Source organism: Protopterus annectens, chromosome 10.part0 (assembly GCF_019279795.1).
Source record: "Protopterus annectens isolate FY-2018-M chromosome 10.part0, PAN1.0, whole genome shotgun sequence".
Classification (NCBI taxonomy): domain Eukaryota; kingdom Metazoa; phylum Chordata; order Ceratodontiformes; family Protopteridae; genus Protopterus; species Protopterus annectens.
The window spans coordinates 1113127476-1113143826 of record NC_056744.1 but is presented as its reverse complement, the minus strand read 5'-3'; positions in this window follow the sequence as shown (position 1 = coordinate 1113143826).

Here is a 16351-nt window from a genome sequence, read left to right as displayed (position 1 = left end):
GTTGAGAGGTATGGCCTCTGCCCTAAACAGATATGCCAGTGATTGTTCTGCTGTGATACTGTGTGGGGTTGTAAAGTGATGGTGTAACATTATTTCCTGTTAGAATTGCTCCTTCTCTTATCACAGTCATGTAATGTAATCCCTGAACAACTGCTGGTCAACATCCACAGAACAAGTTGTGTGGTATGGTATTCCTAATTTTCCTTTACATTCACTCATTCTGATGCATGATATAATTATTTAAGCACCAACTTGATGTATATCTACCATGGCTTAGTGATACTTCATGTTGTGTAGTGTGTGCAAGGTCCAGGGTTCGAGACTTACAGAGGTGTTTTATTTTGCTCCTGAGCAGAACAAGGGCCCTCACATACAGAGTAACTAAGGCACTTTTAACCAGTTGTAAGTGGGTTTGTGCAGGTTTGCGCAATGCTTAGCATTGCTTAGCCAAGCACAAACAAGCGCAAACCTGAGCAAACCCACTACCTACTGCTTAATAGTGCTCACTCCCGCACACCCCCGCTCTAATTCCTTTGAAATAAAAGAAAAATGGGGAGAATGGAAAGTGTTGAAAAAGGGGCACAAAGAGGGAAAGACAGTATGGAAAACAGCTCGGGATGTGCAGGACGGGTGTAGGGAAGGTCCATAGCTGTCCATTTCTTCAACAGCAACAGCTGTGCATATGCAATAAATTTGGAGGTAGATATGAACCCTTCAACCCCTGAGAGAGGGGTGAGGACAACAAAGTATGTTGTAATGCCAATTAAATAACATTTCATGTGTCCAGTGGACATGTGTGCAAAATGGGCAGCTATGTATGGGGCGTAATTTTTTTTGGGAGCAGATTGCATTTTTTTTTCAGGTGAGAGTGGAATGTGGGTAGGGGAAATAGGTGTATTTGGGGACGTAGGCTGGAGAGGTAAATAGACAAGACAAACAAGATGCATACAGGGGCATTATATGACACATGTGGTGGGTGAACACCTTTGATGGGGAGGGATGTTTGGAAATCACAAGCCCATGAGCCCCCAGATGGAAACAGTGGGACTGAGGTCCCCACCCATGGGCAGTCACCACACCTTTATGGCCCACAGGGTGGCTGTGCTGGGGGCTGTGTAGGAGGGGCAGGCTGACCCAAGAGTTGCGCCACTCAGGCCCAAGCTGGCGTAGAGGTTCTGCAACAGAACATTCAATCTCTCTACGCACCACAGCCCGGACCGTTCGAAGGGTGATAGGTACCCCTCCCCCATGCTTGCACAGGGGGGCTGAGCCCCATCCCCTGCAGTGCTTTGACCCAAAGGTGGCACAGGGCCATTGGAGGAGGAGGTCCAAGGTTGGGCACCAGATCTGCTGGTGTCAGGTTCCATGGCCAGCTGAGGTGGTACAGGTGGGTCCGCTGGGACCAGCCTTCCCATACGAACTATGTTTTGGAGAGTTTAATAAAGACATGGGTTTGTAACAGTCAACAGCATTCCCAATTAGTTATAACAGCATGCAGAAATATTCCCATTAAACCAACACACCAGATTTTCAACAGTTGAAAAGCAAGCATAACACATGCATATATTGAACAATAGTGGACATTACAACAGCATGCAGGTTTAATTGATGGCAACAGACCACCAATATTGTAGTATTTTAACAGGGCACATGCATAGAAATAAATGCAAATATTTATAAACAAATAGGACATATGTCCCAACAAATGTTTTGAGATTAGACATACCGATTGAGGTGTGGAATTACATTTTTTATGCACATACAGTAGGGTGGGAAAAGATAGCTCAATTAACTTATATATCCTTCTAGTTTTCACTACATTCCTATTAACTGCAGTTATATGTCCCTTACATGTATTATTACACTACCCAATGTCCTTACATTGTGCAACTGGATTTTGCTAGATCATTATATACACGAGCTGTATCTTACATACAAACTGTCCAACATGCAGATGTTGCTGCAACATATTTTGAGAATTGCTCACACACACTACTGCTAAGATGGTTCACTGACAGATCTACTTTCATATAATTATCTATATATGTTCAGGTGAAAGTATCCGTTATTTGTTAACAGCTCCCTACATTTCTGGCAGCACACTGACATTTCTGGGGAACACAATACCAAGCTACTCATGTGCCAGATTAAGCTGTACATGCTGGGCATGAACCAACAGTTGAGGGCTGTAAATATGCATAAAAGCTACTGACACTCCCTTCATCCACATTATATGGGCCTACCCAAGTGTGGGTTGACACTGCTTAATACAACAGTACTATTTGTAGAATGCAGCAGTACAACAACATATCAAAGAAAATGACACAGACGCACTCCAGGAATTATACATTTATTAAAGGAGTATTACACCTTTATTTATTGGGTTAAATGACTTTTTGAAGACTCTCTCATTTATTTTATATAACAGTACATGCAGAATACTTACTAATCTGCCTCATGATGCAGCCTTTGCAGCCTATCTTCATGGGCTAACAGGTTCATAGCCCAGTCAGCTGCAGCTGTGAAGTAAATGTTGTGATATTAAGAAATACCTATCGATAGTATAGACAAGCATGGCAATTCTTTACTACTTAATATAATGGCTACTTACTCAGTACTGGGGCATTAGGCATCATACGGGATTCCTAGATCCACTGGTCCAGTTCATCACCCCGACAAAGCTTCAGGTCAGAATGATGGTGCCTGACCTGCTCACCAGTCCGAGGAACACCAGTGGCACTGGTGAGATCACGGGAAAGATGGTTCCAGGCCTCTGTTTTATATTGGGTACCCTGGTACTGGCACTACAGGAGTCTTTCCTCGTGTTTGTGGACAAGGAGCCAAACCATAATTTTGGACTCCTGGATGCCCCATCGTTGCACTCTAAATCAAGTGCCTTCACCCACACCAGCCATGCTGACTGCAGAAGGAAGCTACAACCAGTTATAGCACGTATACCCACCTGTGGAGATTAAATATGCCTCATTTCCACACTTATTTGTGATTGGCCAGTTTTGAAAAAGCTCAGCTGTGGGCACGCCTGCTTAGCTGATGTTGGCAATGTTTAAAATCCCTTTGATAGATATGTCTCTGTTGACAGTGTATGTTTATGAAATGCTGTCATGGCTTAGTGGTTAAGTACGGTGACTATAGTGCACTGTATCCTGAGTTTGAGCCCTGTCATTGCTTTTTATTTTCCTGCTGGGCATACCTGACTGATTAAGGAACAGCAAAGCAGGTGTGAGCGTCTTTAACTGACTTTGCTCGACTTTGCCCAACTTTGCTCGACTTTGCTTAACATTGCGCAACACTGCTCAACGTTGCCTGATGTTGCCCTATGTTGCTCGATATTGCACATGTTAGCGAGGTGCATAACAACGTGCAAAATGCGCTGGTTAGTGCAGTGTGCAGCTATGCGCAATTGTATTTAAATATGCTGAATACTGGTAAAATGTGCTTAGCAGTGCTTCAAATTGCTTACAATAGGGTACTCATGCCTCAGAATGCATAAACATTTCACCTTCATATATATAATTCATGCACTACTACATTTAACATTTCAATGCTTTTTACAAAACATATACATAAAAAATGTCAGGAAATATTTTTGTATACAGATTTCCCACAGAAAATGGAACGTGCAGTAGTGGGACTTGAACCGGGAATGACTCCTCTTTGTTCGAAGGCTCTAACCACTGCAGTATTGCTATGTTGCTTAATTTGCATACATTTTTCTTATCCTCATCTGGTGTCTAAGCTGCTAACTTTAACTAAGCAATGGGCAAATCCGGGCAAACCCACACAATTACGGGCAGCTATATCGGAAGAAAAAAAAATTATTTTTCTTTTTTTCTTTTGTAAGTTGTTTAACATATGGGGGAGTGTAGTGTTACATTGTACACATGTGAGCGGACTTGCTCATGTAACTGGAAGTTGCGGCATTTCTTCATTGCAGGAGCGTGGATTTTTTGACTGCTCGGCAGTCCGACATGCCCCCTACAGTCATCCACGCTCCGTGTAAGCTTTAGAGTTGAGGCAGCGCCCCATCATTAATATGCATGGAGCGCTACCATCATACCCTTACACTGGCACTTCCGTGTAAGAATAATCTAGTCTTACACGTAAGATTAGTAAATCCGGGGGCATCTGATATTGACATGTATGGCATCAGTTACTGATAAACATCATAAAATCATCATAGTACAGTATCACACAAATCACAGTAATGATCCTGTGGAATACAGCAGAGATATGACCAATAAATGTGGACAGTCTGACACATTTTGGTCAGTCCAAATGTATACACAGAATCTCTTAGTGCAAGACGTGTGGACCAAGCCTGACAAAGTGGATGCTTACAGCCATGCAAATGGGGACATCATGAAAATACTGGAATAGGTAAGCTCACACAGTTTATGCATTCACACACTCCTGTCTGTCCTGACACATAATAACCAGAGGGGCAGAGGTCACAAGCTCGCATACTACTCATTAGCTGGTGACATACATCTGTGTAGCATCCCACTGCTTTTTCAGAAATACACAACAATTATGGTGGCCTGGCAACAGTACATCTGACAAATATCTGGACATGCCATCACACTGGGTAAATACACTGAACTGCTAGACATGTCACAAAGCACTGTGCAAACTACAGGCAGACTGTCACAACACTGGCCTACATTTCTTATGGGGAATACACATGTACCTGCAAATATAGCAGGCTCTACAGGCATGTAACACAATGGAGTAATAGACACCTGTGTGAAAGTGCATACTCACAACCAATCTGAACACAGCCACTGTCACATATTGTAAGCATACTTGATATTACAGTATATGGACTGTGTGAAGAACACTATCCTCATATGTGCTACTCATACACTAACCCTACATATACTGGGCCAATACACAGTATATTCCATTGCCTGACTGTGATATTGGACATGTGTCGGTCTGGCCCTACAAACATGTACACCGATGGGGTACCATACACTGGAGCAGCATGCAACATCACATAGAGCAGGACCAAGAACAACAATATCTACCACAGTCTGTACACAGGCCAAGGTACATATTCACAATACACACTCTGTCGACAATCACCATAAGTACACAGACCTCACTACTGTACACACTACAACAGAATGTGCAGGTTTTATCCTCAAAACTAAGGCCTGATATACATACCATGTCTAGCAGTCTGATATCTCACTGGCTTGTTATCAGGTATAATGTCAGTAAATAATGATGTACTGAACATATGCACCACTTACTGAATGACATATGTACAAAGGTTGACAGAGTTGTGGCTGCAGGCACAAACACAGGGCTAATATTGACATGTTGTTGGGATAAACACATACATTTATTGGTGTAACAGGGTTTGTTGTGACATATGTCTTCTGAGGGATTTGAAGTCAGTAACTCACATGGCTGTCACCATGTACTGACTGCAATCCTCAGAGTATGCTATTGCATTTCTAAAGATAGGAAATGTGTAAATAACACAACACATGTAAGAGTCAAAACTCTAGCCAGTCTGCAGATAGCCCTACAGGTGAGAGTTTCCCCAACTACAAAACACTGTCATGACAGATATTAAATCATGTAGAACAGCCATATCCACGCAAACCCTGTTAAGCCAACATTACTTCAAGTGTAGACGAGCAATACTTACATTCTGTCCTCATGTCTGAAACATCCCCTTCTTGTTTGTTGGCCTGTCTCTACATTGTATGTTGTAAGAGGTATATCCAACTACTCTCTGTGATGCTGTTTGTCAAACACCCACATGAAGTCCTGCTCACAGTGAAGGAAAAGAGCCAACACCCACATGAAGGTCTTAGTTATAGGAGTGTGTTTCCATGCAATTGGCTATAGGAATGATACCACAGCTGGTCCATATGCAATAAACTAGTGGAGGATTGCAATTCATGAACAGGCCATCAGCTGATCACGAGCATCACTTACAAAACTCAAGCTGCTGCCTAAGCAAAGCAGATGTACTTTACCACATCCACCAGATAGGGAGTGAGAGAGACAGACAGAGACAAAGTAAGAAAGGAAGGGAGTAGGAGAGTAAGAACCAATCATGTTTGTGTATGAGCCATGGGTGGAGAGTGGTATCTGGGCATTATGACTGTTGCCTATATTGTGTAATAATCCATACTGTCACATGGCAATTGCAAATGGCTGTACAAATTTATGGCTGAGGATTGTTAACTAGAATCTCCACAAGGAAAAATGTTGGCCTTGTAATGTTGACAATGGGAAATGTATCTCCTCAACATAATGATGTGGCAAAACCCACACTAAAATGGACCCTGTCATTAGGGCACTGATAACACATGCAAACACACACATACCAGTACTGAGATTCAACTCCCTACCTGATTATGTATTGCTATTACATTGTTCTGCAGTTATTGCACATGCCACGGAGCTTACATCGTGGAGAGATCTCCAAAGGTATCTTTGAATGTCAGTGATATTAGCAACAGTGATAAAGTAGGGATAAAAGAAGTGTAATACATGTGACTGTCCACAAAAGCAGGTGTCAAGGAAGACACAACCACACTTTCTCAGGAAATCACACACATTATCACAGTTGTCAGACTCAGGATTAGAACTCCTACCTAATTAGTTTGCTACACTACAGTATTACACAGTTATCACATGTGCCACAGAGCTTTTCAGATGGATATATGGCCAAATAGTTATTTCAAAGTGACTGACATCAGAAGGCATGCTACAGTAGGGCAATGGGAGGTGTAGTGAGTGTGAATGACTTCAAAATCATTAATCTCCACACACACACACACACACACACACACACACACACACACACACACACACACACACACACTTGCCATACTGACATGCATGGGTTCATTGCTTCACAGGTGTGTAGATGTTGACTGCGTCAAAAGGCTGTACAAGGCTAGACAAAGGGATAACCTTGGCAGGAGGCCACATGACAATGGTCTCCAGTGTGGATCAGGGGTGTAGTCCCTAGATTGTCCTACACAGGTGGGTATTGTATTCATCATCCACTCATCTGGGTTACTATTGTGGGTGGCTAGTGCTGTGCAATGCTTGCCATGTATGTGATCTATATTCAATTCTCTGGGGCATGTTCTGTGGACAGATTGTTATCATATGATGTGGCATTCCTCACCTCATGTGGTAAGTCCTGGCTATGGAAGTGAGGCCATGCCTGCACCTACATTGACAGCATGATACAGGTATTCAGTGGAGTTTGTGACATCTGTCCATACAGGGCATGTGTATAAGGCATGATATTTCCTTTGTGGGTTACATTTGCAGACTCTACAGTTGTTGCAGGTGTCCATTGAGGAAGATAGCAAAGGACCACCACTTTAAGCAATTATTTGCCTATTGTAGGGATGGAACAGGGTGTCATGTCCTTTTACTTGCTGGATAACACACACTAAGTCAGGAGATGTTACACATCACAGTACATTCTGATGTCAGTGTCAGTGCTGTGGTCAGCAGGCACGTAGTCCACTGCAATCACACTGAGGTCACTATCTGTGGGCAATATGCAGGGAACTACCAATATAGTGGTTGTTGCTTAGCAAAGTGTGCTTGTGTATGAGACATGGGTGGAGAGTGTTCTCTGAGTAATACAAGTGTTGCCTATATTGCTCACCAATCCATAATGTCACATGCAGGGATATGGATTGTCTACACTAGTGTCTCTGCTGTTTGACATCTGTCTTCCTTGTAAGGTGGACATTGTGACATATAGTAGGTCCTCAATATAATAATTTAGCAAAACCCACCTCACAATGCACCCTGTCATTACACAATCAAGGCAAACTCCACACAGGATACTAATGACAAAAACAAACAGTTGCCAGTACTGAGATTCAAACCCCATATCTAGCTATGTATTGCTATTACAGTGTACCATGTTTATTGCATGTGCCACGGAGCTTATTGGATGGATGTTGTCCCAAGGAACTTCTAAGATGAGGAACATCACCAGCCCTTGTAAATACTGGCATTGGGTGATGTAATGGGGTGAGAGATCCCAAAAATAATTTTACCCTAATCACACATTTACATTTTCCAGGGGTGAGGTTCAAACCTCTATATAACAACCTTTATGGACTATGATGTTACACATTTACCACATGCACCACTGACCTGACATGGTATAGGTTTTGCAACAGATTCTTGTAAGGCGGGTGATACTGCAGGACTGCTAAATTCATGCTCTAAGATGTGTACTGGATGTAAATAGTGACAAACTCTTTGAGGTATACATACAACCACTTGCCACAGATGAAATTCAAACCCATAGTTGTATAGTTACTGCTACTACATTGTTCCGAATTTATGGCATGCACCATGGAGCTTATAGGGCTAGCTCTTCTCCAAAGGTATATTTCAAGGTAGATGACATCAGCAGGCTTGCTAAAGTAGGGCAATGGAAGGTGTAGTGGCTTTAAATGGCCTCACAAGCATTACTCTCTCTCTCTACACACTCACACACACACACACACACACACACACACACACACACACACACACACACACACACACACACATGCACACACACACACAGTTCCACAGTTGCCATGTCTGAAATTAGAACTCCTGTGCATCACACTACAGCATTATGCAATCACACGCACAATGGAGCTTACAGGGCTAGCCCTTATCCAAAGGTGTATTCCAAGGTGAATGACATCTTCAACCCCTGCAATGTAGGGCAATGGGAGGTGAAGTGTCTATGAATGGCCTCAAAATTATTGATCCCTTCACACACAGATTTTCACAGTTGCCATGTCTGACATTAGAACTCCTACCTAACTAGTACATTACACTATAACATTACACAGTTATTGCATGCACCACAGAGCTTACAGGGCTGAGTTTTGTCCAAGGAGGTATTTCAAGGTGAATGACATCAGCAATCTTGCTAAAGTATGGCAATGGGAGGTGTACTGACTGTGAATGGCCTCAAAAGCATTGATCCCTACACACACAAAGTTTCACAGTTGCCATGTCTGGGATTAGAACTCCTATCTAACTAGTAAACCACACTATAACATTCCACATTTATTGCATGCACACCAGAGCTTACAAGGCTGAATTTTCTCCAAGAGGTATTTCAAGGGCAATGGGAGGTGTAGTGACTGTGAATGGCCTCAAAAGCATTACTACCTACACACACAAACACATTCACAGTTCCATGTCTGGGATTAGAGCTCCTACCTAACTCGTACATTACATTACAGCATTATGCAGTTCTCGCATGCGCCACATAGCTTATAGGGCTAGCTCTTATCCAAAAGTGTATTTCAAGGTGAATGACATCAGCAGCCTTGCTAAATTAGGGCAGCAGGAGGTATAGAGTCTATGAATGGCCTCAAAATCATTGATCCCTACACACACACACACACACAAACACACACACACACACACATAGAGTTTCACAGTTACCATGTTTGGGATTAGAACCCCTACATAACTAGTATATTAATGTACAACATTACACAGTTATTGCACATGCCACAGAGCTTACAGGGTTGAATCTTGTCCAAGGAGGTATTTCAAGGTGAAAGACATCTGCAGGCTTGCTAAAGTAGGGCAATGGGAGGTGTAGTGACTCTGAATGGCCTCAAAAGCATTGATCCCTACACACACAGAGTGTTACAGTTGCCATGTCTGGGATTAGAACACCTACCTAATTAGTACATCACACTATAGCATTATGCAGTTATTGCATGTGCCACAAAGCTTACAGGGCTGAGTCTTGTCCAAGGAGGTATATCAAGATGAATGACATCAGTGGGCTTGCTAAAGTAGGGCAATGGGAGGTGTCATGACTGCAAATGGCCTCAAAAGCATTGATCCTTACACATGCAAACACACACACACAAACACACACACACACATACACACACACACACACACACACACACACACACACACACACACACACACACACACACACACAGTTTCACAATTGCAATGTCTTGGTTTAGAGCTCCTTCCTAACTAGTACATCACTCTATAGCATTACACAGTTATTACATGTGCCACAGAGCATACAAGGCTGAATGCTGTCCAAGGAGGTATTTCAAGGTGAATGACACCAGCAGGTTTGCTAAAGTAGGGCAATGGGAGGAGTGGTGTCTGTGAATGGCCTCAAAAGCATTGATCACTACACACACAAACACACACACACAGGGTTTCACAGTTGCCATGACTGGGATTAGAACTCCTACCTAACTAGTATATCACCCTACAGCATTACACAGTTATTGCACACACCATAGAGCTTATAGAGATGATCATTGTCCAAAGGGGTATTTCAAGGTGACAGACATCAGCAGGCTAGCTAAACTAGGACAATGGGGAGTGCAGTGTGTGTGAATGGGCCATAAACCATTCCTCTGGAAACACACACACAACACTCAGTCACACACAACTTTACATTTGACAGGATTGTGTATATGACTGCTAGATGAATAATGACTTATACTATCATGTTACACAGTTATCACAAGCACCACAGACACTATAGTGCTGAGCGCTACCAGAAGCAAATGTCTACAGTGATAGACATTGGCAAATCATGTGATATTGGCCATTGGATATGTGGTGGGTGGGACAGGCCTCATGATGGGAAGCAATGTGGTGTGTGTGCACACAGACATCTGCAACTGACAGATAGGTATAGTCTACTGTTGTTGCCAGACATGGGCTTCATTTCTCTAAGTATGGGACCATGCCCAGTATGACCTTCTGTACTGAATGTGTGAATCCATTACAGGTAGGTTGTACTGCAGTGCAGACATTTGTGTTCTACACCTACAGCTAGCAACCTGTTTCTGCAGAATATCTGTAGATAGGTTGACAATCTAGAGTCACAATGGGCAAAGGATAGTGGGATACTGTAACTAATTGTGTCTGTGCTGCTTCTGCTACATGGTTTGGTGTTAGCAGAGATATTCAGACATATGTACTGTTTTACACTCTGATGTATTATGTCATCAACCGCTGACAGATATATACATATTTGCTTGCAGTAATTTCCTGGGGAATACAAAATGAATGAAGCTGTGTCCAGTATAGTGGTATGCAGCCTATATATTCTTGCACAATCATGCCATTCTGGGGGGGGGGGGGAGCTGCAGACTTATGCTGATGGGTCTGTGTAAATGGTCCAGCACCTTGGTATTGTGGTGGCTGAGGATACCATACTTGTACATCTTTCAATGTGACAGAATGGCCATATCCTGCTGTGTCCATTCCTCTAAGCTGTACAGATTCACACAGGTTACCCAGAGGCAAGGCTCATATATCTGGTCATTCCCCCTTCACAGTGTGGTTTATGAGCAGGGTTGTAGCCACCCATTCCTAGGTTTGCAGGCAGGGATAGTATAGGCACACATCAGAGTTTCAGACTTCACACACTCCATGGTGTCTACGCTTCTACCCCCATCTGTTATTCTATCCTTATTCTAACATTTTGTAAGTAATATCTGACAAGTATCCCTATAGGTATTACTTCATCCCAGCAGTATTTAGGGGTTGGTCCAGAGTTCATGCAGTAGGACATGGTGGTCATGCTACTGGAATTTGTCGACATGGCCTTGCATTTGTGTTCTGTGGACTGTGTTATTTCATTATTTTGGACTCCATGAGATAACATACATTGGCAGTAAGGGTGAGATGCAGGCCTTTGACAGAGGACTGTAGGGTATTTGGTAGTGATGCAGGCTATCTGTAGCAGGCCAGTGCATTCTATCACTCCTACAGTCCCAGTCTGCAAGCCACTGAATTCCCCTCTGGGGTGACAGAGTAGGTGTGCAAGGTGTTAATGGCAATAGTTTCTGTCCTTATTAATCCATTGGTGTGGATGCTGGCAGGGTGCTGCTTACAGCTAGGGGCACACCTGCAAGAGACACCTCTTCAGCATGCTGCATTCTGTAGGTATTCCCATACAGAATTGGGGTCATAGTGTACTCATTCCCAATAGCAAGGATATGACAGGTGATATACCTGTGGCTGATGGTGGGGTGAGCTGAGTGCATGTGTGATATGGAAGCTGCTTGCAGCTGACTTACAGATATATGTTTGACATTCCCCTTATGCTGGCTTGTGCAGAGACATCAGCAGTTTATCATTACTTCATAGCTGTGCATTTTGTGGTCTGCCAGTGTTTGGCCAAACTACATCAGTTTTCCATACTCCACAGACAACTGATGTGCTGCTAGCCTGTATGTACAATTCCAAAGGTATGTCCATTTGACAGTAATATTTTATACACTCTCTGTCTAGGGTACTTCCACCTGTGTACTGTGTATATGTCTGGGCCCACATTCAATCCATGTCCATCTTTCAGATGGTGACAGATATTGTATCCGAACAATTATTATGGATTACTGCTGGCTTGGGTCTTGCTGGGATGTATTGTGTTTGGCACTGCAGTTGTTAAAACTTGGCCCTGTCATCAACAGTACTGGCCATAGGCCACCAGGACACAACCCTCCATGCCTACATGCTGACCACTTTCACACAATATACAACACACAACAACCTAACACACAGAGCCCTGTGTATTGTACACATGCAACAATCTATCCTTCTAATTTGGCCAGCTCGGGTAATCTGTGCTCCACTGTTATTATACCCACATGTACATTACTACATTTCTACATAGGATTGTGGGGGGTGCACACCTGACAACTGTAAACATTTGCTGTGACTGTACTGGTATTTCAGGTACTCTGTTGGCTTCCATTTCATTCTGTATTCTGACTTATCATGCAGACTAGAGGCATATCAGTATAGTTCAGATCTTAGGTTTTATTGACCTATATTTCAGTTTCAAATTTCTTACCCTTCAGAACTAACATCCAACTGCCTGACCTATTGTAGTCTGTCTGTGTAGGTCTGTAAAGGGGCTGTTGTCCATTGCCATCAATTGGATGACTTAGCACAGCCTTTCTTTGTGGTCATCTACACCTGTCCTGCTGGCTGAGACTGTCGTTGGGTATGTAAGCCTCACTGACATGCATGTGTGTGTGCTATGGACACACATTTGGCCCACCACATGTCCTGCAGTGGGATTTGTCACCTTGTCTAGTACTGCCTACTATGTTGACACCAGTATTTGTTATGGATTTCAGGCTGCCCATATAGGTGTCTACGATCTGCTGCCATCCAATTCAGCCCCCCAATTCCTTTGCATGCTCACATCCATACCATTGTTACAAGTAGCAGAACATACTACTCCATTCAGCAATTGATAGTGAGAGTGACTTACCTTGTGGCTGTGCCAGTACTGAGAATGGTGCTGGAGGGCTGACTATGTTGGATGCACATAGTACACTCCCTTTACATAGCAAAACACAGGTGGTGTCATGTTTGGTATTCCTTTTACTGTATGTGTGAGTCAGAGAGAGGTGTCATTCCCTGGGTTCCTACCATATCCGTGTATGTGCTATGCGTTGCCTCTTTTCCAAAGCCTGGGTATAGTGGGCATGCCTCCCTCTGCCTACAGGGGCAGGCTCAGGTTGCTCCTCCTTCACATCAGTCTGTGTCTGTGCTGGCCTTGGCAATGGTGGGGGGGCTGTGTGGCCCTACCCTGTGCTATTTCTGCTGCAGCTTTTTCCGCAGGATCATATTGTGTAGCATGGCACATACAATGACAATTCCAGATGGAAACAGTGGGACTAAGGTCCCCAGCCATGTGCAGTCACCACTGCACCTTCATAGCCCAGAGCGTGGCTGTGCTGGGGGCTGTGTAGGAGGGGCAGGCTGACCCGGGAGTTGCGCCACTCAGGCCCAAGCTGGCATAGAGGTTCTGCAACAGAACTTTCAATCTCTCTATACACCACAGCCCGGACCATTCGAAGGGTGATAAGTGCCCCTCTGCCCATGCTTGCATGGAGGGGCCGAGCCCCATCCCCTGCAGTGCTTCCACCCAAAGGTAGCACAGGGCCAGTGGAGGAGAAGGTCCCAGGCTGGGCACCAGATCTGCTGGTGTCAGGTGCCATGGCCAGCTGAGGTGGTACAGGTGGGTCTGCTGGGACCAGCCTTCCATACAAACTATGTTTTGGAGAGTTTAATAAAGATATGTGTTAGTAACAGACAACAGCATTCCCAATTAGTTATAACAGCATGCAGAAGTATTCCCATTAAACTAACACACCAGATTTTCAACAGTTGAAAAGCAAACATAACACATGCATATATAGAACAATAGTGGACATGAGCCCCCAAATGGTTACAGTGGGACTGAGGTCCCCACCCATGGGCAGTTACCACTGCACCTTCATGGCCCCAAAGGTGGCTGTGCTGGGAGCTGAGCAGGAGGAGAATGGCTGACCATCAGGTTGCACCAGGTGGCCCTCAAGCTGGTGCAGCTAATCCCCATACTCGGAATGGAGGATACTGTGCACCAATCCCCCAGACCTGACTACAGGTGATGGTCTCCTCTGCGTGCCAGCTCCCGGGGGGGGCGAGCCCCATCGCCTGATGCAGTTCCATCAAAAGGTGATGCAGGAGCAATGGAAGAGGAAGGTCAGGGTGGGGTCCCAGACGTGCTGGCCCCAGTGCCACAGCCAGATGAGGCAGGACAGGTGGATCCACTTGGATCTGCCTTCCCTGATGTCTTATAGTGTTTTGTTTTAAAAGATAAGTTGGTTAGTCATAAGCAACACATTTCAGGGTTAGTTATAACAGCATGCATGGGTGTTTCAAATGATACCATAAAACAGAATTGAAAGAGTTGCATAGCAAACAGAACACATGCATATATGGAACCACAGTAGGCATTATAACGGCATGCAGGTTACATTGATAGCAACAGGCCACCAATGGTAGTAGTTGAATAGTGAACATTATTATTAAAATGGCTCAATATTTGTATAACAATAGAACACATGTTCCGCCAGTAGGTTTGGAGATGAAAATACCCATGAATGTCTATGATGTATTGTTGCAGATAGGGTGGGGGAGAGAGAGAAAGCTATCAATTAACAACTGACTAGGCTTCAATTTTCCACAACTGTAAAGATCATTACTCATTACTCTCCAGGACTGACCTCACTTTATATCTACCTATGGCCTGGGGTTGGACAGTGGCATTATTGTGCACAGTGTATTGGGTAAAGCTTCTTACAGCTAATAGGAACATTTCCTTACCTGACAGATCTGTTGGAGAAATATCTATTAACACTACCTGACTATTTCTACTCATATTCACATTTTCACAGTTACATATGTGACAGTGACTGGGGTGTCATGCACTCATACTTGCTTGGTGTGCTTCTCACATATTCTGCTGGGGTTTCTACCTGTCTCTCTGGTTATTGGCAGCATTGACCACTAGCTGTGACAGCATGACACTTGAGGAACATGTATTGGAGCAAAGTGATTGGTGTTTGTACTTATTTTGCTGTGATTTGCAGCCTTGGTGTTAGACAGTGGAAGTGTTGTACACAGAGAGTGTCTTAGTAAAGCCTTATTACAGCTAATGTAAACATTTTTTTTACCTGGGAGACCTGTGGATGAAACTTCTGTTAGTACTATGTGACTGTTTCTACATAAATTCACATAATTGTTCTGTGAAAAAATACATACAACTTACTACCACTCCCGAGATTTGAACCCTGCCTGTTTGTGAAAAAAGGTACTATAAGGATGCGGTTCATCACAATGAGCTACTGAGAAACTACTAATGCTTATTTGACTTATTTCTCCCAAGTAGTCCCTGGTTTGCACAATCTGACCTTGTAGTTGTAATATGCAAGCATGGCAGACAGTTCTTGTACTGTGTATTCATTAGGGTTACCACCTTTCCTTCTTTGCAAGGAACAGTCCCACTTTGAGTAGTTGTGTCCTGAGAAAAAAACCTAAGCAATGACAACTGTACTGCAATTTTCAGGCAAAATATATGTGTTGACTTTTCATGAATGGTTGCATACAACAGTTATTTTATACCAAAAACACGTACATATCATATCAACTAGCATAAGCAACTCCAATGCAGCACAATAATCATTTATTCTGGGAAGGAAGTGGAGTTCTGTCCTTTGCAGTGGCCATAGGTATGTTCTGTCCTACAGAATCTCACATTTCACTAAAATGTACCACTATGGGCATTTGCAAAGCTGACAACACTAGTATTTATACTTTGACATATTACATTCTGGGAAGCAATGATAAACACAAAGCACTGCTGCAAGGCATAGCCTTTTCTAGTTTACACATTCTATTCAGGGTTAAGATCTTGCCAGATGGCACATTTCATTATATTGAACACCTGTTTTTAAGTTCCACAATCTTGGTAAAATGAGCC